We start from the raw sequence: 26817 nt of genomic DNA, 5'->3' as shown, positions 1-26817 counted from the left end.
ACAAGCCATGGAAAGATATGGAGGAACGTTAAATGCGTATCACTAGGTGAAAGAAGTCAATCTGAAGGCTACATACTGTATGATTCTACCTAACGTTCTGGAAAAGGCAAAACTATGGAGACAGGATAAGGATCAGTGTCTGTGGGGGGCACTAGGGCAGAGGAAGGGTGAATAGGTGGGGAGCGCAGGGGATTTTTAGGGCAGTGAAACTACTCTGTATGACACTGTATTTGTGGCCATATGTCATTATACATTTGTCCAAGGCAATAGAATAGCACCAAGAATGAACCATAATGTAAACTATAGACTCCGGGTGATGATGATGGGTTGACATAGGTTCATGGGTTGTAAGGGAGGCACCGCTCTGGTGGGGGTGCTGATAGTGGAGGAGACTGTGCAGATTCCCAATTTTGTCCACGTGGGGGGCAGGGGTTGTGTGGGAACTCTCTGTGCCATCCCCTCGATTTTTCTGTGGACCTAAAACTTCTCTCAAAAAGAGTCTACATGTAAAAAAAATACCCTAAATGTGTCAGGTGGCTGGACTTGCCCCCCTGCACCTCCGTTAGCTGCATTAGAGGGTCAAGATCAGGTATGCAAACTGCAGCCTGGAAATAGGAACCCCCGAATTCCTGAGTTCCCTTCCGAGGCACTCCTGAGAGTTGTTAACGAAGGTTAGAAATCCGACCATCTGGCTCCATCGATTCCTTGTCCCTTGCTTTGGCGTGACTACTAAATGTTATATATGCCTGTGGTATGTTAATGTAATTACACACCTACTGACTGGCAGATTTCTGATTTTGTCCATGTGTCACAACGAACGTCAAACCGAAGCTGCCTCGTGTTCTCTTATGTAACTCCTCTAAGCCTGAAAATTCTCTCAAATTCATTCCAAGGGGAGGTCCCCAAAATACAGCTGGAATGGAACAATTAATTCTGACATTTTCCTGTCCACAGCAGATGATGGAACTTTCAAAAACATGAAAACCAACCCCTCCAGAGGACGGTGCCAGTATGGCGCCTGATGGGCACTTGGAATATGGGAACTGTCCCTGGTGAAAGCCAGGGCGTCCCCTCACTGCAGTCAAATTCCATTCACCTGGCGGTGGCCCAGTCTCTCATGGTCACATCCGATGCCAAGCGGGACTGGGATCGTTCCCGAAACAATAGCCCTCTTTGCACCCGTAAGACTTGATGACCACACTTCTGACCTCTCCCCAGAAAAGTGATTCCTACAAGCCTGCCAAAGGACACGAGCCTCCCAGTGTCCCTGATTGGCTAGAGCAGAGAACAGGGGAGTCTGAAACCAGGGTCTTGCCTTGGCAAAGCACGCGGCTTCCCGTCCTCTGTCTCTGCAGGGATCCGGCCCCTATTAGAGGATCGCAGACATGGAGAATAAGGCAAGAAGTGAGAACTGAGATCCTTGCTAAAACCACCCGCTGGAGACAAGCCTGGTCTTATGTACGGGGCGGTGTTGACTATCCCTCCCCTTTTCCTTCCCCTCCGGGGTGTTTGTGGCTGCACCCCGGCCGTGTTCCGTGAAGGCAGGCTCCCCACTTCACCTCTCGTCGCTAGTGCTGGGGTAACAACTCACAAGCAAAATCCCTTTGGTAATCGTCATTCAGTGACTCAATTGTTTAATATAAAATGTGCTAAGGGCATCGATCTGGCCTGCTCCGTACTCTGCCATTTGCCAGAACACGGGTGCCATTAAGAGGGACACACTCATGTCCACGGTTCTGACGGGGAAGGCTCTCCTTTCCCTGGGGATTTGGCGTCCATATCCCGGCACAGGCCAGCAGCAGGGCAGCTCCGGCCACATTCCCTCTCCCCTGTCCCCATTCAGAGAGTCCCTTTCATTACACAAATCTCTCTCTTGCTGTCTGCGTCTGCATGCTTTTATCTGTGAAGGTTCTGCTGTGAGCCATCTAGAAAATCTTAATTCTCAGGCTTTAAAAGGAATTGTGTTTTGCCAGCTGATACGAGGGTTTTTATGACACCGTTGGGTGCAGTCCCTTTTCTTTCAAACAGAAGATTGCTAAAAACAATTGGAAACCTGCCTGGATGACAAGTGTGAAAACAAAGCAGAGGTGAGGTGGGCGGGAGGATAAAGTGTCCCGCAGGGACAGGGTGGGTCTGGGGTGGCTTCAAAAGGAAGAAGACACACCTGGCCTGGCCTTTTGTGCGAGGAGCCCTGGGTCCTGGGGAAGGGAAACCGCTCTCCCGGGAGCTCTTTCTCTGAGCCCTGGGTCCCCCGGGGCACAGCCCAGTTAGGGGGAAAGGCTGCAGACGGGGAGCTGCCTGCTGTGAAGGATGGAGCTGGCCAGCCTCCTGGAAAGGCTGCCTCTTTGTGGTCAATCTTTACGGCCCCCGCGTCCCACAGAATTCTACTCTTTGGGGGAATGAAGGTGGACACACATGCCTGTTGGAGGGGTTATGATTGTGGCGATCTGGGAGCTCTTGTTTTCAGAGTGTGAGACAATTCTGGGGTCTCTAGAACTCTCTGGGGAGAACAATGTATTCATTCAGGCAGGGCAGGGGTGTGCTACCATGACTGCCAGGAAGAAGCAGCCCCGTAGGGACAGCGCCCAACAGCAGGGGACCCGGGGAGGGGCCCCCACAGCCGGCACACCCACCCTGAGCTGTACAGTTTTTACTGAGACCTTCCAAATGCCAAGTAGAATGGGGTCAGGGAGGAGGAGCGAGCCCGTCCCACAAATACACCTGCTCCCCCTTCTCTTGCCCTGGTGACAAACCAGAACTCAGTGACACCTGATTCTATTTGGCTTTCTCAGTGTTGACGGCGACTTTCACCCCACGGCATGTTTCCAACAGCGGCCACCTCACCTGACCACGAGGAATGGGGACACATAGCAATCACCCCATTTGCACTGGGAGATCCAGTGGATCAGAAGCATGGGTGGGGGGCAACTTCACCTATTTGTTTCAGGACACAAAGGAAGAGGCAGGGCGGGGTGAGCTGATCTATGCGGCAGGTGTGTGGGGGAGGAGCTGGCGGCCCTGGGTCTCAGGCAGGATGTGGTTCACAAGCTGGCTGGGACAGGAGGGAGGAGGGGCCTGGAGGGGCACTGGGCCCGCCTTACAGAGTTCAAAAGAGACTCGGGAAGCTCACAGCTGTCTTGTTGGTGCATGGAAGTGATGATCTGAGCAGTGGTGGAGATGGAGACACCGTCCTTGGCCACCTCCTGCCAGGTCCTGCGTTTGCTGTGACAGATCACAAGCATCACAGGCCGAGGCTCCGAGGGGCCATGGGCTCCCCTACCCAGGACAGCAGGAGCCCAGGCAGCACACACGCCAGCGTCAGGCTGGGAATCTCAGAGGTCTGCCTGGAGAGGGAGGAAGGGCGGACACAGCAGGAGGATGGAGGAGGGAGATGCATTTGCAGGTTCTCGGTCCAATGCTTCACGACCAACTCCCCATCTTCATGCTTTGTGTGTGGAAGTCAGATTATGGTGTGCGCCCAGCCCCCGCATCTGCTGCACGGAGACTGTGACGCCTGTGCGGTAATCTTCGGGGGCTCTAGGAACTAGATGAGATGGCCGATGACTCTGCACCCACCCAGGTGCCCCAGAACATGCCAGTTCCTGCAGGCTCACCTCTGGCCCCGGAGCCCCACCCCACTCGAGGCCTTTCTAGACCACCAGCAATGTGCCCTAAGGTATGGGGTCGCCAGCTGCAAACCTGTTCTGTCCCTTCATGGTTCCATTTTACAGATGGGGAAACCGAGGCTCAGAGAGATTAAGCCATTAGTCCAGGGCACGCAGCTGGCCTATAAATGATCACAGCAGACTCCCTGAGCCTCCCCTGCTGCCCGGTCCCTGCTACTCTTCAGCCAAACTCCTCCAGCTTTAACGGAGCAGCTGGAGCTCCTGCCCGTCCAGCGAAGTCCAACCACATCATCTCCAGCCCCGAAGCTGCCCAGGACAGCCCCCTGCTTCTAGCCGCATGATCTCTGCCATCTCAGTGCTTGGCACAGCAGACCAGGGCAGACATGGGTAAAAAGCCCACAGGTGACTGACGTTTACTGGAATTTTATTGTATTTGGAAGTTCAAGACCATGAGGCGGCTGTGGGAAAGTGAATCACTTAGCTAAGAAGGGAGAGCACCCGCATGTTCGTGGCTGTTCACGTGTTACCTGTGGTATGCGTGCTGGGTAACGTGTGATTTCCTAGGTGATAGGTAGGTAAGTACCCGTCGGCACAATTTAAATGCCTGCTGTTTCAATATTCGGCATACTTGCTCTACCTAATCGAGGCGTCCTTAGTATTTAATAGCTATTAAACTATTAAACAATTTAGTAGGCATCGCTTACAAAATCTGATGACACCATCAAAACCTCACTTCCTTGGAAAAATGACTCAGGAATAAAAGCAGCTGCTGGCGTCAGGGCACCGAATTCAGGAGGCGTGTGCGTGTCTCCCGCACCGCAGTCCCCGGCCGCCGGCTGCGTGCAGACTGTGTCCTCCCTCCTGCGGGTCTGCTCTTCACAGGGGCACCTGTCGCTGTCCGCGTCCCGCTGCCTGGACGGGAGGTGGACAGTGAGGTCTTCCTGCAAACCTTCCTTGAGAAATACGTCTCCTGGGGCACCTAAATATGGTTTTATTTATGAACAGCGTGATTATATCAAGCCGTCCAAGAACTCTACCTGCTGAAGCGAGGCTCTCCCGCGTGCGTCGCCGCTGCTTCTCACAGGGTCTAAACCACTGTGGAGCACAGCCAGCTTCCCACGTGGGAGACTCGATGCCCACTTGAAGTATAAGGAGGGGTGCGCAGGACCCTCCACTCTGTGTGTGTGCATTGGGGGAGCGGCAAACTCACACGCGTACGCACAGCCGTTCACACTCACTCACGGATTCCAGCACCCCCAGGGGTTTCCTCCAGGAGCAGCCAGTGAGAACGCTGTATGAGAAGTGTGCGGAGATGCCACGCCGTACTGGTGTATTGTGGTTCGGCGTCCTGGAGACTGTGGAGGGCTCATCTGTGTTCCAGGGCCCCTGGACACAGCTCTGAGCCCACCTGGCTTGTCTCAGTGGGTCTGCTTGGCTCTCATGCCCCCAAGAGAAGAGGGGAGCCCACGGGGTCCCTGTCCTGGGACCTAGCACCGCGCTCTGGGAGGAGGAAGGCCAGGAGTGGTGAAGGGGCTCAGAGCGGCGCTGCTCGTTTGCTGCCAGCTGAAGGGCAGATTCCAAAGGTCAGGAAGCCAAGCCCAGCGATGCGGGAGACACTAGGATGAATGGTGACTGCACTCCACCCGCCTCCTCTGAACGTGAGGTGCTGGCCAGGACGCATGCTCCAAGGCTGACCCAGCCTGGTTCAGCCTGTCGTGGACGGCTGAGATGTCCGACTGTGGGGGGGCAGGCTGACAACACTCCTTTATTGCGTGTATTGAGGTGGGAGGAAGCCCCAGACCCTGTTCCAGGCGGCGGGGGCCATGGACATGGATGAAACATCCATCCTACCAATGAGGGTCCCCAAGACCAGCAACGGCAATCCTGGGCGGATTACAGCACAGCCTCCAACACTCCTGGGATTTGGTGTTCCAGCCAGTGACATGGAAGGAAGGATGGGTGACAGCCACCTCCACACTCCTTATGGCACCCACTTGGTCCTTGCCGGGAAGGTCCTTGGCTGGCCCCTGCAGGGGAGGCCCCCCCTTGCTCATCCGTGTAGCCAGTACCGGTGACGCCTGGAGACTCTCCGCCAAGCAACAGATACTGGTTCTCACTTTGTGCTGTAAACTGGAATTCTGCCACTAAGCCCCTGCAATTTTTTAAATATTTGGTAACTGTTCTTGCAAATGCAAGCATTTGTGAGTGTCAGCTCCATTCTGCAGAAGGGAAATCTGAGGTCCAGAGAAGCTATCAGTGGAAAGAGGTTCCGTGGCCTACGGGAGCCAGAGATTTCCACAGTGAGATTCCAGGACGATGTTACAGCCTGGCCCCTGGTAGTGCTGCAGGCTTCTCTGGAGCACATGAAACATTTGGTCCAAAAATATGTCAGTGAAGGGCCCACTGTGTGCCAGGGGAGAGCAGTGAGCCAGCGAGCACACAGGCCCCGCCCCCCCCAGGGCTCACACTCGAGCGAGGCCCCTCTTTCATTGCAGGATTACGTTTGCATTTGGGGTAAAGAGGGACATGTTTCTTAAAGTTTAATTCCAGAGACCTTTGCCCATTGTTCTCCAAATTCCAAAATGTGTAGGTGACCACATGTGCACCAACATGCGAGTTTTTCTATTTTGTTTCGCTTTGTTTTATTCTTAAATGAACATCTCGCCACCCAGGAAGACCGTGTGTCCCCAGGTGTCTTCAGACCCTGCTGACTGGGTGAGAACCAGCTGAAAGCCATGGGGTGCTGGCCACACTGTTTCTGGGTATGCTCAGGCCCCCTGCTCCGTGAGAGGAGCCGTGGCCGCCTGGGGCGGGGACACATCCGTGTAGCGGTGCCCAGACGTGGTTATTGGGATTGGGGGTTGGGCCAAGTCCCTGTCTCCCTCAGAGATACCAGAGCTGTGTCTGCCCCAGAGTGGGAGGTATTGGGGGTCCCGCTCTCCCTGTCCAGCCTGGGGCTGTCTTGTGGAAGTGACCAGGAGCCGGGGATCAGACAGCGGTGTGATGGTGAGGCGCACTCCGGGCTGGGCTGGATGGCCCTCATTGCCACTAGAGGGCTCAGGCTCGCATGCCACTAGAGGGACCAGGCCAGGTGGCCTGGTCGGCACAGCCCTGCTCCCCCGGAGAGCTGAGTGAGGGTCCTGGCTGCTGGCAGTGCCCTCAAGCCGTCTCCGAAGGCACTCGGGACGCCCAGGAGGCCTCGCTTCTGTGTTCAGTGGACGCACCCCCAGTGCATCATCTCGAGGTGCTTTTAATGCGTCCTTGTCCTTTGCCTTTTCCTTTCTTCAAATACTCGGGGCTGTGTGTCACCTACAGGGCTGCTTCTGGAACCCTCTGTCTGCTCTTGTCTCACTGGGCTGGGGGAACAGTAATAGGGAAGGGCATGCAGGGGAGCGGCTGGAGACTGGGTTCCTGCTGTCCCTGCAGCCCCAGACCAGGACCCTGACCTCCATGACACATCAGCACCAGGGCATCCCCAAAAGCCATCTCCTGAGGTGCTCTCAAGCTCATCCAGTGGAAGGATCAGAGGGTAATCTGTGCTCTTGGAGACAACAGCCGCTTCTCCTGGGGCAGGAGATCAGGAGTGGATTCCACAGCAGGCTGGCTGGCTTCCCCCGAGGAATCCACGTCCTAATCCCTGGAACCTGTGGATGTGTCACTTTATATGGAAAATGGGTCTCTGCAGTTGTGATTAAATTAGGGATCTTGACATGAGGAGATTATCCTGGCCTGCCAGGTGGGCTCCGAACACACCATAGGCATCCCTACGAACAGGAGGTGGGGGGCGATCTGACACAGACGAGGCCGCGGGACCCTTGAAGATGCTGTCCTGCTGGCTGCGAGACGGAGAGCGGCCACAAGCCTGGAAATGAGGGGAGTGCAGCCCTAGAGGGCGGGTGAGGCACGAACAGATTCCCCCGGAGCCTCGGGAACAAACACCTCAAGTTCAGACCGCTGACCTCCCGACTGTGACAGAGGCCGCAGGTAGCGTTAGGCCATTGTGTTTACAGTCATTTGTTAGAGCGGCCATAGGACCCGATGGGGGCCAACTCCCTCTTGTTCTTTCCAGCTTGGCTCAGACCTCACCTCCTCCAGGGAGCCCTCCCTGCCCACCTGCCCACCTGGCTCGCTCCCCCAGCCATCTGCATTCCCAGTGCCCTGTTCTCTCCAACCCTCTGTGTCCCTGTCCGCCTCTCTGATCAGCCACGAGGTCCAAGCAGACGCCTAGGGCTCAGCAACTGAACTTGCATGGAGGCATGAGACCATCCTGTGCCCTACAAAACCTCCAAAGACTCTACCCTTAAAAACCTGATCCCTGCACCAAGGACAGAGTGCAGGGAGGGACGTACTGGGTGCCCTGCAGGGTGGCGGGAAGGGTTTTCTCCTCCCTGGCATCCCTGTGGGGCATTCAGTCCCACCCAGCCGTGCCTGTCTCTCTGCCCACCCCCTTCCCTGGAGGCCTGGGTTTTGGCATCTGAGAGGGAAGTTGGATCTCCTTTCCATGTCCTTCAGGCAGCCCTTGCTTGCACTCCCCAGCCGGGGGCGGGGGGAGGGCAGGTAGTAATGATGGCACAGCCAGCTGTCCTCGTCCGTATGTGCCCACCACTTCTCGGCAATGCCGGGCTTCCAGGGAGGAGAGAAAGCCTTAGTGCTACAGGGCCACTGATGGCCTCAAAAGCAGCAGTCACCTCTGCAGTCAGAGAACATGGCTCAGACTCATTAACTGGTGAACTGGTTAACTTCCAGGATGGCTGAGCCTCGAAGGAACGGCCAGGTTCTGCAGAGTTCCCTGCGGAGGCTCTCGGGTCAGCTTCTGGACAGAGGATCCAGGATGCCCGTGTGAAGAGGGCATGTTCTGGGCCCACGCTGGCCGGCCCCACCCCACCTGTGCACATACATTCTGTGGCCTCGGGGCCGAGGGAGGCAGGAAACTGGGAGCACCAGCACAGGCGTGGTGGTCAGAGAGACCAGGAATCTGCTCATCTCACCAACACACATTTACCGAGCGACGGCCGTGTGCGAGCGGTCTCCTGGGCAGGGGAGAAGCAACAAGGACAAGGACGGTCAAACCGCCCTCCCAGAGCTCACACTCTGAGATACAAGCAGAGAACCCACGTGAGCCCAGAGCATGCTAGCCAGGAGTAGCGAGGCGAGGTGAAGGACCAACGGGGGGAAGGTGCACGAGGGGTGTGGATGGTGGGGCGGGCCTGGGAGAACGTCCAAATGAAGGGTGATGGGGAGGCCTCTGCAGCAATGACCAGACGTTCCAGCTGAGGACACAAGCCGCAGAGCTGTCTGGGGTCCGAGGGGATGGCCAGCGAGAAGGCTCTGAGGTAGGAGAAAGCCCAGCGTTCCGGGAACGCCCAGGAGCCAAGGGAACAGCACATGGTCTGGTTTGGGGCTACGCAGCTGCCTTTCCGGGAGGATGAACTCATGAGGTTTGGCGAAAACCAGAGGACTGGCTGGTTGCACTTTCCCGGCCCGACAGAGAGCGGGTCCGGGTGGAATTTACAGAGCAGGGGTGACCCAACATGCAGGACACCACAGCCTGAGTCCGAGCGGCAGCTTCCCGATGCTTCCCCGATGGGGGAGTCGCACAGACACAATCCCCAACTTAAAAGAAAGCTTTCCAAGGGCGTGAGCCAATTTCAGGGCACTTACTGAGGATTCCCCCATCTCTCACTGCTCCTTTTTTTAAAAGAGGATTTACTCAAAGCCTGCTTGATGCATGTGGACGGCGGAACCACAGATCCTGCCCAACCAAGACAGAGGGAGCGTTTCGAATGATGCGTCCCCAAGACCGCGTCCCCAGAGAAGAGAGATCAGCGAGGCCTGGCTGCAGGGGAGGGAGGCCCCTTAGTTTGGGGACCACCTGGTGCTCCTCCAGGAAATGCACTGGCTGCAACGCAGGGACGCTGTTTGGGCGTCAGGCACCTGCTTTGAGCATGCGTGGTCTCGGATGCACCCCCAGCTGGAAGGGTTGGGACTTCCCCGCTGGTGTGATGCTTGGAAGAGCTTCAGAGTTGGAGGGATGTGCTTCTGTTCTGGACCTGAAAGTACTTTGGGGTGCCCCAGCCCCATTCGACCCCAGTAGCACGGGTCGGGGACTTGATGAGCCCACTCTACTGGGCCAAGCTGAGGTCGGCAGGTAGATGGAAGGGACCCTGATGATCTGAACCCTAGAACCCTGGCGCTTGGCAGCTTCAACAAGGTGAGTCAGAACTCACTCTGAAGCCACGTCGTTTCCGCTTGCTTGTCCGGGTGGCCCAAGGCCACACGTCCTGCTGCCTTCAAAGCGTCCTCCAGGAGGTCAAGGGGAAGGGAAGGGGAGAGGATGGCTACTGGGTGGTAGTTACCCCTTCTGGACTGTAGGATCAAGATACGCCCTCGGGATGGCTTCGTCCTGGGGGGTGTGGCCAGAGCCCTCGCAGGGCTGGTACCCGGACAAGGTAGACACGTCTCACCTGAGTGTGGATGCCTCAGGCTGGCCTGCCTGCAAGAGGAGATCAGCCAAGATCACCCTGGAAAATCTAAAACACACGTGAAGGCCCGTATATGTGGCTTTGCTGACGGCAGAGTAGGCGGCATGCAAGGGGGGAGGGGAGCGCGGTATATGACAGATGTGCACCTGCGAACAAGGGGGCCTCTCCCGACGCAGTGAGATGTGAGACGCTGGAGTTGTGCCTTTTCACGGGGCGGGGGGCTGGGTCCCCTCTCTGCCCAGACGGGCATGCACCTTAGCTTCTCACACTCCCACTGAGCACATGCGCTGAACCCCTCTAAGGTAGAAATGTCGCTCTGATGGGCCCCGCCACGTGGATGATGCACGAACGAAGGGGTGAACGAATGAACCAAGTTGCGTGCCCCCTTCTGAGCCCGCTCTGCCTGCTGTTCTGGCCTCTGGCTCCAGGCTTCTTGCAGTCTAGTGCTGGGAAGACAGGGGCCCGGACGGGGGACGGGTGTCCATGCCCTGTTCTCTTCCTCCGGCAGCAGCCCAGCCCCGTGTTTGGAGCCGGCCAAACCCTCGAGCACTCTCCCAGCTCTGGGCCGAGGTCCAGTGTCTTCACACAGGGTTCTCTCCTTCTGCCTGCAAATTGCTTTTCCACCTTCATCTCCTGCTGGTCCCGTTCACCCTCCTCCCCTGAGCCTCTACTGGCATGCCTTCCCATCCGCCGCCCGCCCCCACACCCCATACCCTCTGACCCCCAGTCCCAATGCCACTCGTCCGAGACCCTTCCCCGGCTCCGTCTTGCAGCTGTGCACACCCTCCCCCGCTCCATTTTCCCACAGTGTATTTTTCATTTCCTTTTTACTTCACTAATGACAACACAACACGTATCTGTTTTCTTTGCAAAAACCATGTTCTCCTTGAAGAGAGGAGCGTAATTTATCCTCAAGTGGCTGGTACCTACACCACGCCTGACTACATGGTAGGTGCTCAAGGCCCCGTTGATGTAATTGAATAGTTAGCTTCTCGGGTAAGAACACGCAAAGGCAGGGGGCTGCAAGGAAGTCCTTCTGCGCTCAGGAGGGGAGGAGAAGGGTGTGGGGACTGGCGTATGCGGCAACTGATTCATCGTCCAGAACCACATCACTGTTGATGACTTGGTCCCAAGGGGCGGCGTCCCCTGTATTCCATCAGCTGTACATTTAATTTAAAAAATCTGATTTCAGGGGGGCGCCTGGGTGTCGCAGTCGGTTCAGCGTCCTACTCTTGATTTCAGCTCAGGTCGTGATCTCAGGGTCGTGGGATCTGTGCTCCGTGGAGAGTCTTCTTAGGATTCTCTTCTCCCTCTCCTTCTGCCTCTCCCCACCTCCGCGGGGCACTCTCTCTCTCTCCAATAAATAAATACACCTTTTTAAAAAATCCGATGTTATGTTTTTGTGATAATGGGAGAATCTGTCACAGTCCCCACCCACCCACCCAGGGAAAAGAATCCTAATCTTGCAGTGTCTTTAAGCAGCTCACATAGCAATCCTTGGTTTGGTTGGCGATCTAACCAGAGACAGGCTGTCCTGTCCCTGTTGCTGTCCCAGGTCTGGCCGTATCTTCAGTGTCTTTAAGCAGCTCACATAGCAATCCTTGGTTTGGTTGGCTATCTAACCAGAAACAGGCTGTCCTGTCCCTGTTGCTGTCCCAGGTCTGGCCGTATCTTCCTCTGGAAATTTCCCAGAGCATTCCCAGACTGCGGAGAAAAGAGGAGAGGTAAACAGGTGGGGGCTACCTGCACACCTGGAGACGTGCCACCAGGGGCAGGAGACCAGGGGCAGGAGACCAGGCGTGTCACACAGACGCGGATCAGAAGTTCAGCGCGGCCATCCGCTCGTGAGCTTTCGGATTCCTACTACCTTCCACGTATGCTCCCTTCAGACCCCAACGCGGAGCAGACACGGCCTGTCTGTCCCCCTGCCTGTGGCTACGTCTCCTTCCCTTCTGGACAACTCCAAGCCCCCATGTGGCAAGACAATGTTGTTTCTTCCAAGGGCTCCAATACGTACCTGAGGGGACTCCCTTCTTCTCCCTGAAACGAATAGATGCCTATCCAACTTCACATTTCTTCAAAACTGGAAAATTACATTTTAAATCTCCTTCCATGATCTGAGATTCAGTTTGCTTTTAGAAGATGTGTTCAGGGAGGGGGGAGGTTGGGAGGGTCCAGCGGAAACATTTGTTTCAGCCCAGATTGTGCAATTGGTGAAAGCAAAATATTTATATTCTTTGTACCCGGCTTGTTTTTCCTGTTTTCCTTCAAAATAAGAGGTCAGAGCCCCCGTGAGTGAACAGATTGTTGACTTCTATGCCTGAAAACACCCAAAATATCTCCCATTAAGGCCCCCTGTTCTACTCTCTTTGTTCTGCCTGGGCGGAAGAAGCTGTCTGTGTTCCAGAAACAGAATTTCAAATTAGATTATTTGAATGAAATCCGCAGCTGTTGATTCAGGAGAATTGAAGGGCCGGTGTCATCAAATCCTTGATCAAGAGGAGATCTCAAGAGAACATCTGCCCCTGTCTCCTGCACAAGGCGGCGGGTGCCCGGGCTACACCCAGCAGGACAGATGGCCTGCTTGCTGTCCCTCAAGGTCCCGGGGGACAGATGCCGCCACTGCCCGGGCGCCTATGTCGGCTGGCTGGCCGTTTATAGAAACATCAGTTTGCATCGAGCTCCTGCTCCTGAAAGTAAGCGCGTTCAGGGAACACTGTGTGCATGGAAAGGGCGGGGGTTCCTGCCCAGTTCCTGGAAATGCTCATGATCCACGACAAAGCGTTTGGTACAAGAGGCCCTGTAAGTGAGCCACGGGCCCTGCGGGCGGTTCTCAGAGGTGCTCAGTCAGGGTTTTGGGAGCAGTCCTGTGATGGTTAGTTCTGCATGTCAGCTTGCCTGGGCCCGTGCCCGCATATGTGGTCAAACATTATTCTGGATGTTTCCGTGGGGGTGTTTGGGGGTGAGATTAACATTCACATCAGTGGACTTGAGTAAAACACGTTACCTTCCATAATGTGGGTGGGCCTCATCCAATCAGTTGAAGGCCTGCAGAGAACAAAACGCTGACTTCTGCTGAGCAAGAGGGAATTCCACTGCACACTGCCCTCAGACTCCATCTGCAGCATGGGCTCCTCCCTGTCGTCCAGCAGACCACCTTGGGTCTCAAGCTGCACCTGCATCCTGCGTCTTCAGCCTACCAGCCTCCTCCATCAGATTTTCTCCAGCCTACCAGCCTCCTCCATCAGATTTTGGACTTTCCAGCCTCTGCCATCACACAGGCCAATTCCTTAAAATACATCTTCATCTCTACACGTACACATCCTATCATTTCTGTTTCTCTGGAGAACTCGGACTAATACAAGTCCCAAGAAATGGGTCTGAAAAAAGTGAGGGGAGGATGGGTAAAAAAACCCCAAACTAGGTTATTTTATATGGCCCAGAAAGGAATCCTTTGGTTTGAAAGATGACTTATATTCTTATATTTTTATATTTCAGCTTCAGCACTTTCCTCCTCTTCTGATATTTGGGAATGCATCGTGACTGTGGGGTGATCCACTCAGCTCTGCCTCCAGGAGGTCCTGCCGCGGTCCTCCTGCTGCCACCCATGGATGGTCTTCCCCCCGCCCGTCTCTTGCTCTGACTGCCACAGTCTGTCCTGGGGTCTTCACATTTACTTCCACAGTCCCTCCTTCTCTGACAGCCAGGAGACTTTCCTCCCCCTGAAGTTTAAGTCTAATCACGCCTGAGCTTACAGCTGGATCACGAAGTCTGGCTGGAGGGTGGGGAGCTGGTGACTTGGATTCTGCTCAGGCTTGCTCTCCAAAGCCTCCAAGGAACCATGCGAAGAACGTTCCCTTTTGTTGTATCTGAGATCCGAGCTCCAGCCCCAGCCCTACTCCGTGTCTCTCCACTTTGCTCACTATGCTTTCAATACTCAAGTCTGATTTTTCCAAGAGCTTATGGAACTTCTTCTTACCTTCAGGGTATAGAGACGTCTTGTCCCCTCAGTGGGCCATTACCCTCTGTCTCCAACCTTTTCCCACAGATTGCTGGGTGCTGAGCCCCAGGCAAGTTCCTATTTCTGTGATATTAGTCTTATAGCACTATGTCCTTTCCCTTCATTGTTCTTATGACATTTTCAATTTTTTTTGTTTTTATGTTATTTACTTATCATATGTGTTCCCCCACTAAAGAGTAATCTAGTGGACTTGGGACAATGTCTGACTTAATTGTCACTATATTCCCAGGCTGGCCAGGCACTTACTGTGCAGTAAACCCTCAGTAAGGAAGGGCTTGGTTGAAAATCGTGAACTTCTAGCTCTCCAAGGGCCTCATCACCACTGTGACCGAATAAATCAGAATTTTCCCACTAAATTTTAATTTTTTACTTTTTTTCATTAAAATTTTTAAAACTGTGGCACCTGGGTGGCTCAGTCGGTCGAGCAACCAACTCTTGATTTTGGCTCAGGTCATGATCTCAGGGTCATGAGATCGAGCCCAGAGTCAGGCTCTGCACTTATCGGGGAGCCTGCTTGAGATTCTCTCTCTCTCTGCCCCTCCCCCTGCTCATGCTCTCTCTCTCGCTCTCTCTAAAAATAAATAAAATATTTGCTGCAACATGGACGGGACTGGAGGAGATAATGCTAAGCGAAGTAAGTCAAGCAGAGAGAGACAATTATATGGTTTCACTCATTTATGGAACATAAGAAGTAGGAAGATCGGTAGGGGAAGAAAGGGAAGAAGAAAGGGGGGGTAAAGAGAAGGCGGAATGAACCATGAAAGACTGTGGACTCTGGGAAACAAACTGAGGGCTTCAGAGGGGAGGGGGGTGGGGGAATGGGATAGACTGGTGATGGGTAGTAAGGAGGGCATGTATTGCATGGTGCACTGGGTGTTATACGCAACTAATGAATCATTGAACTTTACATCAGAAACCAGGGATATACTGTATGGTGACTAACATAATATAATAAAAAAACATTAAAAATTAAAAAAATAAAAATAAATAAAATAAATCTTTAAAATATTTAAAATTTTGAAATGAATTTTTACTAGCAAGTGAAGGGAATACTCAATTTTGCTGAGTAGTAACTACTTGTCTTGTTTTTTTACTGCCTTGCAACTGAACCCCATTCCTATGTGGGAAATTCTCCGCTTTCGTGGGTTTTGATGGGAAGCAGAGTTATTTCCCATTAGAAAAGTTGGAAGTGCCAGATGTTCCTACTACCAAGGCTCCCCCAATCAGATGTCCTCACCTGACCTAGGACTGGGGGCTCACGGTACATGGGAAGGACGGTGTGAGGACTCCCTTTGCGGTGGCCCTTGTAGCAAACCTAAGTTCCGGGAGAGGTAACATGGCGATGCCACTGGTGATGTCCAGTACTAGCGACTCCGAGAGTGCCCGCTGAAGCAGATGGCGTTCAGCCGTGGTGTCCCTACTGGAGTCAAGAGTGGATGTAACGTATGGCACGGGAACAGAGATACAGGAGGGAAACCTGATGACTCCTAGGGCTTGGGCCACTGAACCCCACTGGACTCCTTGCCAGCGCAAGCACGCCCCTCCCCTCTCTGAACAGGTGCATACTGGGCTTGAAGATGCCGCCATGACTCTGCCTGAGGACCGCTGAGAGAAGCCACGCCTACGTGCACCCACTCCGTTCCCCAAGCTTTCACTCCAGTGCATCCGTGGTGGGACAAGCGACAAGCTACAATACCAAGAGAATTGCAAGATTTTATTCATTCACATCAGAAAAAATATGTTGCCTTCCTAATCTAGATTAATGACACCAAGACCCACAGAAAGACATAAAGCATGGACCGAATGATATGTCAGGCGGAAGGCGTACAAATATTCCATATGTTGTTGGGTGATTTTAAATATATTGCCTAGGGATTTTAAAACATGGGAAGTATCTAAAGAACAGTAACTGATTGATAACCACAAAATTAAGGACAGGGATTACATCTGGGGGTGAGGGGAAGTATCAGTCCAAGCAGGGAAGAATACAATATTGAACAGGCTGATTTTTTGGTTTTGGTCCTAATATGGGTGCAGGTATCAGAGCTTTGACTGCAGTGTGCTAGGTCTAACCTCTGGAAATAGTTCTGATTATTTGCTGAGTTGGCTGAATAAAGCCCGGACCCAACATTTCACCAGAAGCTCACACTAATTAAGTTGGGGTGCCAACCTTCTTGTGATCACTGCAGAGGAAGGAATCCAAGATGAGAAAGATTAAAATACTGGAGTGCATGTATCACCCCCTCTCTGACTCCTTAATTATGTTCTGCAGGAGGGCTGGGAGCACAGCCTTCACCGAAGCAGAGAAATATTCTGCAGATGGCAGAGCTGAATCTAAAAGAACTGAACGGGAAGTCATCAGAGAGGGAGACAAGCCTTGAGAGACTCTTAACCAGGAAGCAAGCTGAGGGCGGCTGGAGGGGAGGCGTGGGGGAGGGGGTCACTGGGGGATGGGCATGAAGGAGGGCACGTGATGTGATGAGTGCTGGGTGTTATACGAAACTGAGAAATTATTGAACACTACATCTGAAACGAATGATGTACTATAATTTGGCTAATTGACTTTAAATAAAAAACTAAACTAAAATAAAAAGACGTGCAGCGGGGCTTTCTTTGGGCTGGAGATGTGGAGAGGCAGAGACGCTGCAGCCGCCCTGGGCGTTCTGATTTGAATAGGAATTCCAGGGTCCTGGGTGGCAGGGGTCCGGTGGACGTGGTGACATCGCAGGCACGAAAGCAGGCATTGGAACGGTCTGCTGTACGTAAGCCACCGGAGGTAGCTGCTGAGATGGCACCGAGGACCTGAGGAACACAACCAGGGCTGGGCCGTCGCGATGGTCGCAGCCCCTGAACCAGTCCCCTGACCCGAGTCAGTCCACAGGCCCAGGACCTCTCAAACGAAGACCCAGGTACACACACTTGAGAATGCACCCAGGCGTCATCTCGCAAATAAGAACTAGGACGGTTTCTCCTGGTTTCCTCCAAAAACGGCCAGCAGCCTTTTAACAGGTCAACTGTGCATTGAACAAGGGAAATGCTCAGCCCTTCCGCACCAAGCTCGCACTCATCATGGGTGGGTATAGGGATCAGGTGATGCGGGGAGAGTCACCCCAATCCCACCCTGGATGCCCAGAGGACCCTTGACTCAATCCCGCTTCCAAGTGCGTCATTGGAAGAAACACATCAGGGGACACAATTCCCACATTGTCTTACTGGTCTGTGAAGTGAGAGCCACGGCGGTAGGAGGGACCAAGAGGAAACAAGGTAACTGTTCCGGGAGGATATTCTGTGATCCTCAAGCCACCAGGTGGAAAATTTAAAGACACGGTGAGGTTGGCTCAAGTGACAGACATGGGCGACGAAGGGGAAAGAAGCGGCTGATAAGCAGTGGAGAGAGGGCAGGCTGGGGAACTCAGGGGAGACCCTGAGTGCCTCCTCGGACCCCCGAGCCTAGCGGTAATGGTCCACGAGAGCTCCACAAGGGCTCACACCCCTGGGAAGGAAGGACTGGACCACGGCGCCAGAAGAGCGCCTGAGCCGCCGAACACAGGCTGAGGGCAGCGGGAATGGGTGGCGGGAGAGGGGCTCGAAGACAGAAGCGACCCTCTCGTCCGTCACGAATCGCGGGCGTGAGGACCCAGCACACACCCCTGTCTTCTCACTTCCTGACTCGTGAGTATAGGTTTCACGATGGGGTTTTTTGTCTGTTTGTTTTAATAATTTTCCTCTTATCTTTCATCCACGCGTTATCTACAGGGTCTGTCGGGGGTGACGTTTTTGCGGTTTAGACCACAGGTACGAGGTATCCAGATGAGAGCGTGATTGAACTCGGAGGTGGATGCAGTGACCGACAGGCCTGGAGTCCCCCTCTTTTTCTTTTTAAAGGGGGTGAGTTTTCTGTTGCGTCAGAGGATGATGTTTGGAGAGCCGTTTCAGAGTCTCAGGGGTGGGAGGAAGGGCGTGCATTGACGTCGACAGCCGAGTGGGGCTCTGCCGTGGACTCAGCCTTTTCTCCTGCTGCCGGGCTTCTGAACTTCCTTTCTGTGCGTGGGCCTTTCCCATTACGGGGTCGGTGGGAGGCCGCGATGAGACAGCAGCCCTTCTGAGTTGCCGCCTGGGCAGTTTAGGGTGTCACTACCCTGCTCACACCACAGTCTGAGCCTTTAGGACCCGAGCTTAGGATTCCTGACACAAGTTTCCACCTTGCTTTTCCCAGGGCACCTTTAGAAATGACCTCTGGGTGCTTGCCAGCCTGCTTGCTCTCTCTCTCCGGCTCTCTCATGACCGGGATGGAGGACCGTCCCTCCTCCTGCTCATTGAGCCTCTGCTTTGGGACTTGTAAGAAACAACCCTTGTGACTTTAACCTCCTTTGTGTGGGTGTATTGAAACTCTGCCTTCAATCAAAATGGCCTCAGGGTTTCAATCCCCCCAAGTGGAGCTCTGCGGCCAAGGGGGCCACCTGCCAGCCCCACGTGGACGGCTTGTGCCTCTTATTCAGCAAGTCGTAGTGGGCATAGTCCTAATTGAACACACACTCCAGGCTTTCCAACACCCAGGCAGACACACAGACACGCTTTTCATATAGAGCCAGACAAAGGCAGACACTCACAGTTTAACCTTCCTTATGTCCTGATTGCATGACCTAGAGCCTACCAGCCACGTGCATTTACGCAGACACAGAGTGGAGTGAGGAGCTGGGGACGCAGGGTAGAGACAGAGGGGTCGTCTGTGGGAGGAGGGGGTTGCCAGAACTTTCCTGGGGCTCCATCTGTTTGGTGCCTGTGGCTCCAGGGTCCAGCATCTCATGCTCGTGGATTCTGCAAACTTCAACAGCTAGGGGCCAATGCCAGGTGCATTTCCGGACACTGCAGCATGAACACATGTGTTGTCCTTGGCTCTGAAGTGCTGAGCCTGCTTCCCCACTTCTCAGTAATTCCGTGAGCTGCCCGGTCTCCTTTGAGCAAACCCCTTTCTGCTGAAACAATCACAATACTCGCTTCTGTTGCTTGCAGGCAAGAGCCGCGGCCGCTACCGGAAGGAAGCAGCAGGAGACACCCTTCCTGCAAACAGAAACATACATTCCTGCACGACACAACTGCGGGCCAAGGATGTCTGTGTCGTTAATAATGAAATCAGCACGGAGGGCCTTAAGGCCTGAGGTCAGCTAGTCACTATTTTTCAGTCTAGTCAAAACTTGGTGCTTCTTTCCGGGAGTTTGCCACTGACTAGGGAGTTGATGTTTGAATTGCTTTTATCCCCCCCCAAACTTTTCTTGCAATAAATATCTGCCAACATATTCAGCGAGAGGGTGATATTGAAAGTGGGATGAGCTCCCTCTGGTGCTATGTCTGTTTGGGAAGTTGTCAGGGCTGCCCCTTTCCATGCGGTGTAGACTGATCTGGTCTGCTGTACCATCACCACTTACCCCGACAATGCTGCTGACCGTCCCCTAGAACCAACCCATCCCTTGTCTAGGAGTGTGACAGCCAGCCCGCGAGTAACCTGTCAGAGAATGGAAAGGCCCAGCTCCCTGTAGGAGATGCCGGTAAGCAAACAAAACCGTGCTGAGGTTCCACCTGCGCACCCCCCTTCCCCAGCTCTAGGTTGTTTGTACGGAGATGCTGGTTGTCCTCTTACCTCTGTGATGGTTAATTGGTGTGTCAACTTGGCTAGGGCACGGTACTCAGGTATTTGGTCAAACACTATTCTAGATGCTTCTATGAAGTCATTTTTTATTGGAGGGGATTAACATTTAAATCATTAGACATTGAACAAAGCAGATTACCCTCCATAGTGTGGGTGGGCCTTGTCTAATCAGTTGAAGGCCTTCACTAAAAGACTGAGGTTTCACCAAGGGATTTGGACTTGAAGTGCAGCATCAGCTCCTCCCTGGGTCTCCAGCTCGCTGTCCTGCCCTGTACATTTTGGACTTGTCAGACCCTATAATCATGTGAGCCAATCTCTCAAAATAAATTTCTCTCTCTCTCACTACACACACACACACACACACACACACACACACACCCATCCTATTGGTTCTGTGTCTCTGGAGAGCCCTGATTAATACAATCTCTACCACTCTTTCCTCAAGCCCCTGTCTTGGGATCAGTCCCCACCATCCTACAGAAGCTGTTCTTGCGAAGGTCAGCAGTGACATCCAGATTGCCAAAAACAACAGTGGCTTCCATCCCTTTATCTTATTTGAAATCCGTCTCTTCCTGACGTTCATGATCCCACACCATTCTGGGTTTTCTCCTATCTCATGGGAAGTTCTTCCATAGTCTTCTCTGTCAGTTCTTCACTCTTCGATTGACCCCCAGATGTTGGAGGGTCCTGGAAATTAGCTACACACTCTTCCAGTTTGATGCTGTCCTTTGTAAAGATTGATTATTTCTCTTGTTTCATTGCTCGTTTTCTTCTTGTGGCTTCTGACACAGCAAACGCTCCTGGTTTTATAGCCTATGTGAGTGGTTGTCCCTTCTCATTTCCGTTCGGTTTTTCCTCTTCTGCACAGCTCCTTGAAGCAGGAGCACCGAAGAGCTCAGACCCTGGTTCTCGTCTCACGTGTATTCACTCCCTAGGTGATCAATGTCGTGGTTTCTGCAATGACTCCGTATCTGCATCTGCAGGCAAGTCCTCCTCCGAAAGTCCAAATCCACACATCTGGCTGTCTGCTCCATCACCGCACATTTCACATTCAGCCAGAATCCTCCCCCAGCTCCAGAGTCGCGCACCCGAAGCCTCGATCGACATCGCCACTTGAACATCTGCTATCTCCTGTTCAACACACCAGACTTAACCTCTCACCTCTCAACTTCCCCCAAAGCATTTCCCTTCCACCCTGCTGGTTTCTGAGGCCACAGACTTCGGGGTCATCCTTGAAGAAGAACCTCCTTTCACACCCCACATATGACCTCTCAGACTCTCCCTTCAAAATACGTCTGCAGGCTCCACAGCTGACTAGGAAGCTTGTTTTGGACGGTCTTTGTAAAGCACAATTTCTGTACAAAGAGTTTCGTATAGAAAATTCAGGGGAAAAATGTCTTTCAATGAAGCGTGCGTTTGAAGGCATCTGAGTGCAATCAAGGTAGCAGGGACGTGTGGGAACACCATCCCAGGGAGCAGGCTGGCTCAGGGAGGAGAGCCAAGAATTTGGCATGGCACCTGCTGACTTGATTGAAGGGGGCTGAAGGCTAAGAAGCCGAGCAGAGCTTTTTCACAGGGGTGGGCGGGCGAGGGACGCTCTCCGCTGTCAAGCAGGATGTGTCCCAGCGAGCACGTGGGCATCAAACTGAGACACAGGAAGGGCTGTGGCCTGGCAATGAGGACAGAACAGAAATAGACTAATCACCCACGCCCCCAAAAGAGGAGGGGAAAAAGAGGGAGCGGGATAGCAACAGCGACAACAGAACCATAAAACAAACTTCAAACCCACACTCCAGAGAGAACAGGACTTAGGGCAGGACGGCGTTTTCTATGAAGGCATTTGGTGATTTATTAGCACAAGTCCTGAGGCTGAAAACCAGAGAGGAAGTGCTGGCTAGGAAGCTGAGGGGCTCAGCACAGATCTTGATAGATTCACATGGAGATAAAATGGAAATCCAGGACCCTCCAATCATGAGAGGCCCTGCTAAACCCATCTGGCTCTCAATGTCCTGTAGCTTGAAAAAAATGCAAGAATCAAATGAAAACCAAGAGAAACACAGACAATAGAAACAAACACAGCGATCCCCAGATGTGGCGATTTCAGACTCAGACCTTCAAGTACCTGTGATTAATATGTTCGTGAAATTTAAGAACAAGACATAGAATTTTGGCAGCAAACTGGAAGCTATAAAAATAAATCAAAAGGCAATTCTGGGACTTAAAAATAAACATCCACAAATTAAGCACTTAGACAGACGATGCAATGGAAATGGGCAAAAGGTTTAAATAGGCACTTTGCAGATGAGGATATCCAGATCGGTCCATTAAACATGAAAAGATGCTCGACCTTATTAATCACCAAGGGAATGAAAATTAAAGTCACAAGGGGAGACCACTACAGGCTGAGCAGAAGAAAGTGAGGTTAAAAGGCCTGATGGTCGTGAGTGGGAAGACACCCTCTTGCCTTGTTGGTTGGAAGGCAGTACGAGTGCTTTGGAGACGGGTTTGAGAGTACGCACCGGAGTCGAATCCACGCACAGCCTGAGAGACGGCCGCTTCGCTCCTAAGCGAACACAGCAGAACTGCCTAACAGAATGTTGTCACCGCTTTCCTCATGACAGCCAAAATGACCGTCAGCTGCAGAACCCATGAATGCACGCGGTGCATTGGAACACTGGAAGCAAGAAAATGCATGAACTCTTGTCGGAATCGACAACACGGGAGGAACCCTGCTCGATGTCGGATAGGAGCAGAGTGCATCGCCTAGGCTTCCATTGTGTAAATTCAGAAACACGCAGACCACTCCCCAGCTTCAGAGCTCTGGTCCCGGTTGCCCTCGGGAAGTGGATGGTGGGGTCGGTGACGGGAGGGTGTGCTGGGGAGACCTTCCAGACCCGAGTGGTAAGCACACGAGCATTTCAGCTCGTAATAATCCTTCAAGATGTGTGAGCTTACGGTTTGCACACTTTCCGTACGAGTACACATTTAAGCATAAAATGTTGACTCGGACGATGAGTCACACAGATCTGGAATGCCCCCTCTTCATCAGCCGCCTTACTGTTCCTCTGCCCCTGCCGCCCCCCACCTGGATTTCGGCAATGGCCTCCTGACAGCTTCTCTGCTCTCACCTTGCCTCCTGTTGTGTTGTTCACAAAAGCACAGCCAGAGCGGTTCTTTCAGAACCCCAGTCTCAGGCTTCATGGCTGGGTCCTCCCTGCCTTTCTGACCCCGTTTCAGACTGCTCTGCCCTTCAGCTGCTCCACTCCCGCTGTTCAGAGCTTTTTTTCTTTTCCTTGAATGTATCCTTTTCCTTCCCATTGAAGGACATTTGCACTAGCCTCTCCCTCTACCTGGAATGTCCTTTGTCCCAATTGTCCCTTAGTCATACCTTTGTCACTGAGCCCTCAACCTAAATTCCCTTGGAGTCCTGAAGGGACTAAATCCCCTGCTCCGATCTGAAGAAGCCCACCGGTCACTCCATCTTTTCCACTCTCTGCTCCTCTTCTTTCACTCACGTACACTTTCCTCCTTCCCTTCTCCCTCCTGCTCTCCTCCCCTTGCTTCTTCACACCTGCTCACTACCACGAGACCTGCAGAACAGCACACTTTGTCTTATTCCTGCGTGATCCTGAACACCGCAAACAGAGTTTTGCATATATATGAGCATAATAATTTGGTGTGAGATGAATTAAGTTTGGAAAGCACTACCCACTGCCTCTCTTGGAGAGCCCTGATTTACATGAGCACGTTAGCGCTCCTGAGAAGTCCCACAGTAAAGAAGCCTACGTAACGTTCACTTGCTATTTCCAGCCTTCATTGGACACGAGACACCAGTTTTGCGTTATGCCTATTAACGCCCACGTTCAGAAACCCTACCTCGTGGTGGGAGGGGTGTTGCAACTTCCATCGCTGAGAACTTCCTCGTGGCAAACAGCGGGCTGGGCTCATCCGCTCACTGTCTCCATGACAATCCCAGAGACTGGGCGTCATTACCCCGGTTTCAAATATGGAGACGCTGCGGGTGCCAGGTTGAAGTGGCCCCCGTGTGATGTGGGCAGCACGTGATAAGCTGGACGGCTCTCCGTGGCTCCTCCCTGTGAGCCTTGCTCTTGGCCCCTCGGTTGGGTGAACCCTATGGGATGTCCCAACCCAACACGGACCCTGACTTTCCACGTCAGGCTCTGCCTCCCTGGGAGTAGAGGGAGTCCACAGGCAGCTGAGATCAGGGCTTTCTGGAGAAGGCGAGACCTCTGCCTCTCGTTGTACGTCTGAATCCTTGGGACGCTCGCCCAGTCATGGCCGTGGGACAGATGTCCCCGCACAGTTTTAAAGCCACAAAACTTCACTTTATAAAACTCTTGGCCAAACAGATAAGAAAAGATGTCAAGACTTAACAAATTCCCGACCTACCCACGGGGATAATTTAAGAGACGAGCAGATGAGCCACGGTCTCCGTCACGCCACTAATTAGGGGGCATTCCAGAACCAGCAGCTGCTCGGTATATGCTTCTCCCCAGTGTTCGTCCCAAAGTGGGAGACTGGCTCCGACAATGCCCTCCGTTCACCGGCACCATTTCCCAGGGGGACGCCCCCGATGGCACAAATGAGATTTCTCACCAGACACATGAATTTGCTGACGGTGACGACTGTCTTTTTCTTCCCCTTTTCTAACCTGCTTATCTATAACGGTGATGAATCAGCTCTCAGATTTCACTGTCTATGGGTCCCCTTGAGTCTGAGATGATGGACAGGAAGCAAAAATGTCAAGTCCTTCAAGAGCCATGGTGACCCTAACACCATAGAGACCCTAACACAGAGGCCCCCTTGCTCTGATGACCTGAAAAGGCCCCTTGAGGTCTGGGTCACCAACCTGGGTAACATTTGCTGTAGGGGCTGGCCTCTACTCACTAGGCTCCCTCCCAATTTATAAAAACCAGAATATCTTCCAGATATTGCCAAATGTCTCCTGGGGGACAGAATTGCTCCCAGCGGAGAACCGCTGATCTAGATTAGTGAATATTCTGAAATATGGGCTGTTTTAGAAGAAATGGAGACGAATTAGTCAAATAATGTACTGAACCACCAAGATTAAGTGTTTCCCTTGGGTGCTTATGTTGATCAAAAGTATTCATTTCTTTAATCAGCAAGTAACTTAGAGTACGAAGCATCATGCCAGTCCCGGCCCTCGTCAGGCCCCTGCCTTACAGCCTGATAGAAAACCAGCTAAGATAAATCAGTAATCGGCAAATCAATTATAGATTAAATGGACGGAGTGTCCCTCCATCCCTGAGAAGAGGCTGCCAACTCAAGGGAGCTGAACTCCTCTCTGCAACCTGTCCGCATTTGCCATAGCTTTCACCCACGTAAATTATTATACATTTCAGATCAGAGGTGTGCGTACAAATAATTCTCTCCCTCCGTCTCAGTTTCCTGGCAAAACAAGCTGGGAATGGGCTCCAAGCAGCTGGGGACTCATCTCATGCCCAGCGTGGCCTCGGAAGAGTCCCCTCTGGGAGATTCGGGCCAGGATGCAAGAGCAGCAGCGGAGGCCCTGGGTGCCACGTTACCGTGGGGACGGGCCTGGTGTTTCCAGGCGGTGTCAACACTTCTGCACTCCCCGTGCTTCCCTAACAAGGTGACGTGTCCTACTTTTGAAAACATACTTCAAAAGAAGTTCGACCAGCAGCTTGCATATTAGGGCAGGGCATGAAAGGGAACTGGGAGAGTTGTATTTTTCCAATAAAGCCTGCTTTAGAAGGAAAAAAAAAAGTAATTTAGTGGTGTGTACTTCACCAGAAAGAAAGACAACGATGCCCAAAAAACCCGAAAAGTTGTTTCAAATACCATCTCCACCTGGAAAGGGGGTCACCTGTTAGACGAGAGGTTCGGCACTCAGCCCTCTGTGCACACGTTTTTGGCTGAGATGCATCATTCCTCCATGGGGTGAGTCTCGTAGCTTCCCCACCACCAGTCACTCCCCTCAGCCACATGTGTTCAACCGTGATCATCATGGCGCCCACCTCCCGTCTGAACTTTCTCAAGGGTCAGGTCAGAAAGGAAAGCATCAAATAACAGCACAGACAAAAATCAATGTTGATTAAAATGTGTCAGCCTATCAGAATGCTCGGTGTGCGTGCACACACAATTTTCTCTGCATCCTTCGCCATTGTTGAAATGCCCTTGTGATGCCCTTCATGCAAAGGAATTGGCATCCAAATGCAAGAGATTAGAGAAGGCTGCCGAAGAGAACATTCTGGACCTCTGGCACTCCTGCCTGTTCAGTGGTCCGTTCTGTGAGCTCGTCCCCTGGGAGGCATCGTGGACTACTGTCCTCTCCCACTGGCATGGAGGTCATGCTCCCCAAAAGTACTGGCAGCAGAACTGAAGTTCCCAAGATTGAGGCCCCGTGGACATAGGAAAGAGGGCACATTCTGGCATTCCTATCACTCTCCACCCTCAGGTTTCTGCAGGGGTGCTGGTGAAGCACATGAGAGTCTCCAAGAGCTGGTGAGGGCTGCGGGGTGAGGAGACACAGTTAGCCCTCCTTCCCCAGATCCTCAGATGCCCTTACATGGAGGCCTGTCTTCTCCATCACCCACACAAGGACCACTGCAGAATTAAGGACAATTATCACGGCTCCACGTGACCCGTGCTTGGGGCCGGGGAGGCAGAAGGGGGAGCGGGAACGGCCACGAGGGTCTTTATCCCTGGACCCAAAAAGCACTGCTGCTTTCTCCTCCCAAGACAGAACTGCCTTTGTTCTGTTCACTTAAAGTTCTTCCCCAGCATCTGTGGGACATAAAGAGTATAAAATAATTGTTTTTATGCACCAAAGTCATCTCTGAAGCGGACCATAATAAGAACACCTCACACCTGCATTGCCTGCAAAGTGCCCAGCGCTGCTCTAAGTGCTTCCTAGGAATGACAATGAACGACAGCTCCGTGGATGCCATTAACTGGCACTTCCCCCCCACGGCGTAGCGACAGCCTGTTGAGCCCGCAGAGTTCCGTTACGGAGAATCCCACCTCGTCAGGAATCAC

This window comes from Ailuropoda melanoleuca, chromosome 11 (genome assembly GCF_002007445.2).
Source record: "Ailuropoda melanoleuca isolate Jingjing chromosome 11, ASM200744v2, whole genome shotgun sequence".
NCBI classification, from domain to species: Eukaryota; Metazoa; Chordata; class Mammalia; order Carnivora; family Ursidae; genus Ailuropoda; species Ailuropoda melanoleuca.
The sequence above is the reverse complement of the archived record's forward strand: the minus strand, read 5'-3'. Positions refer to the sequence as shown.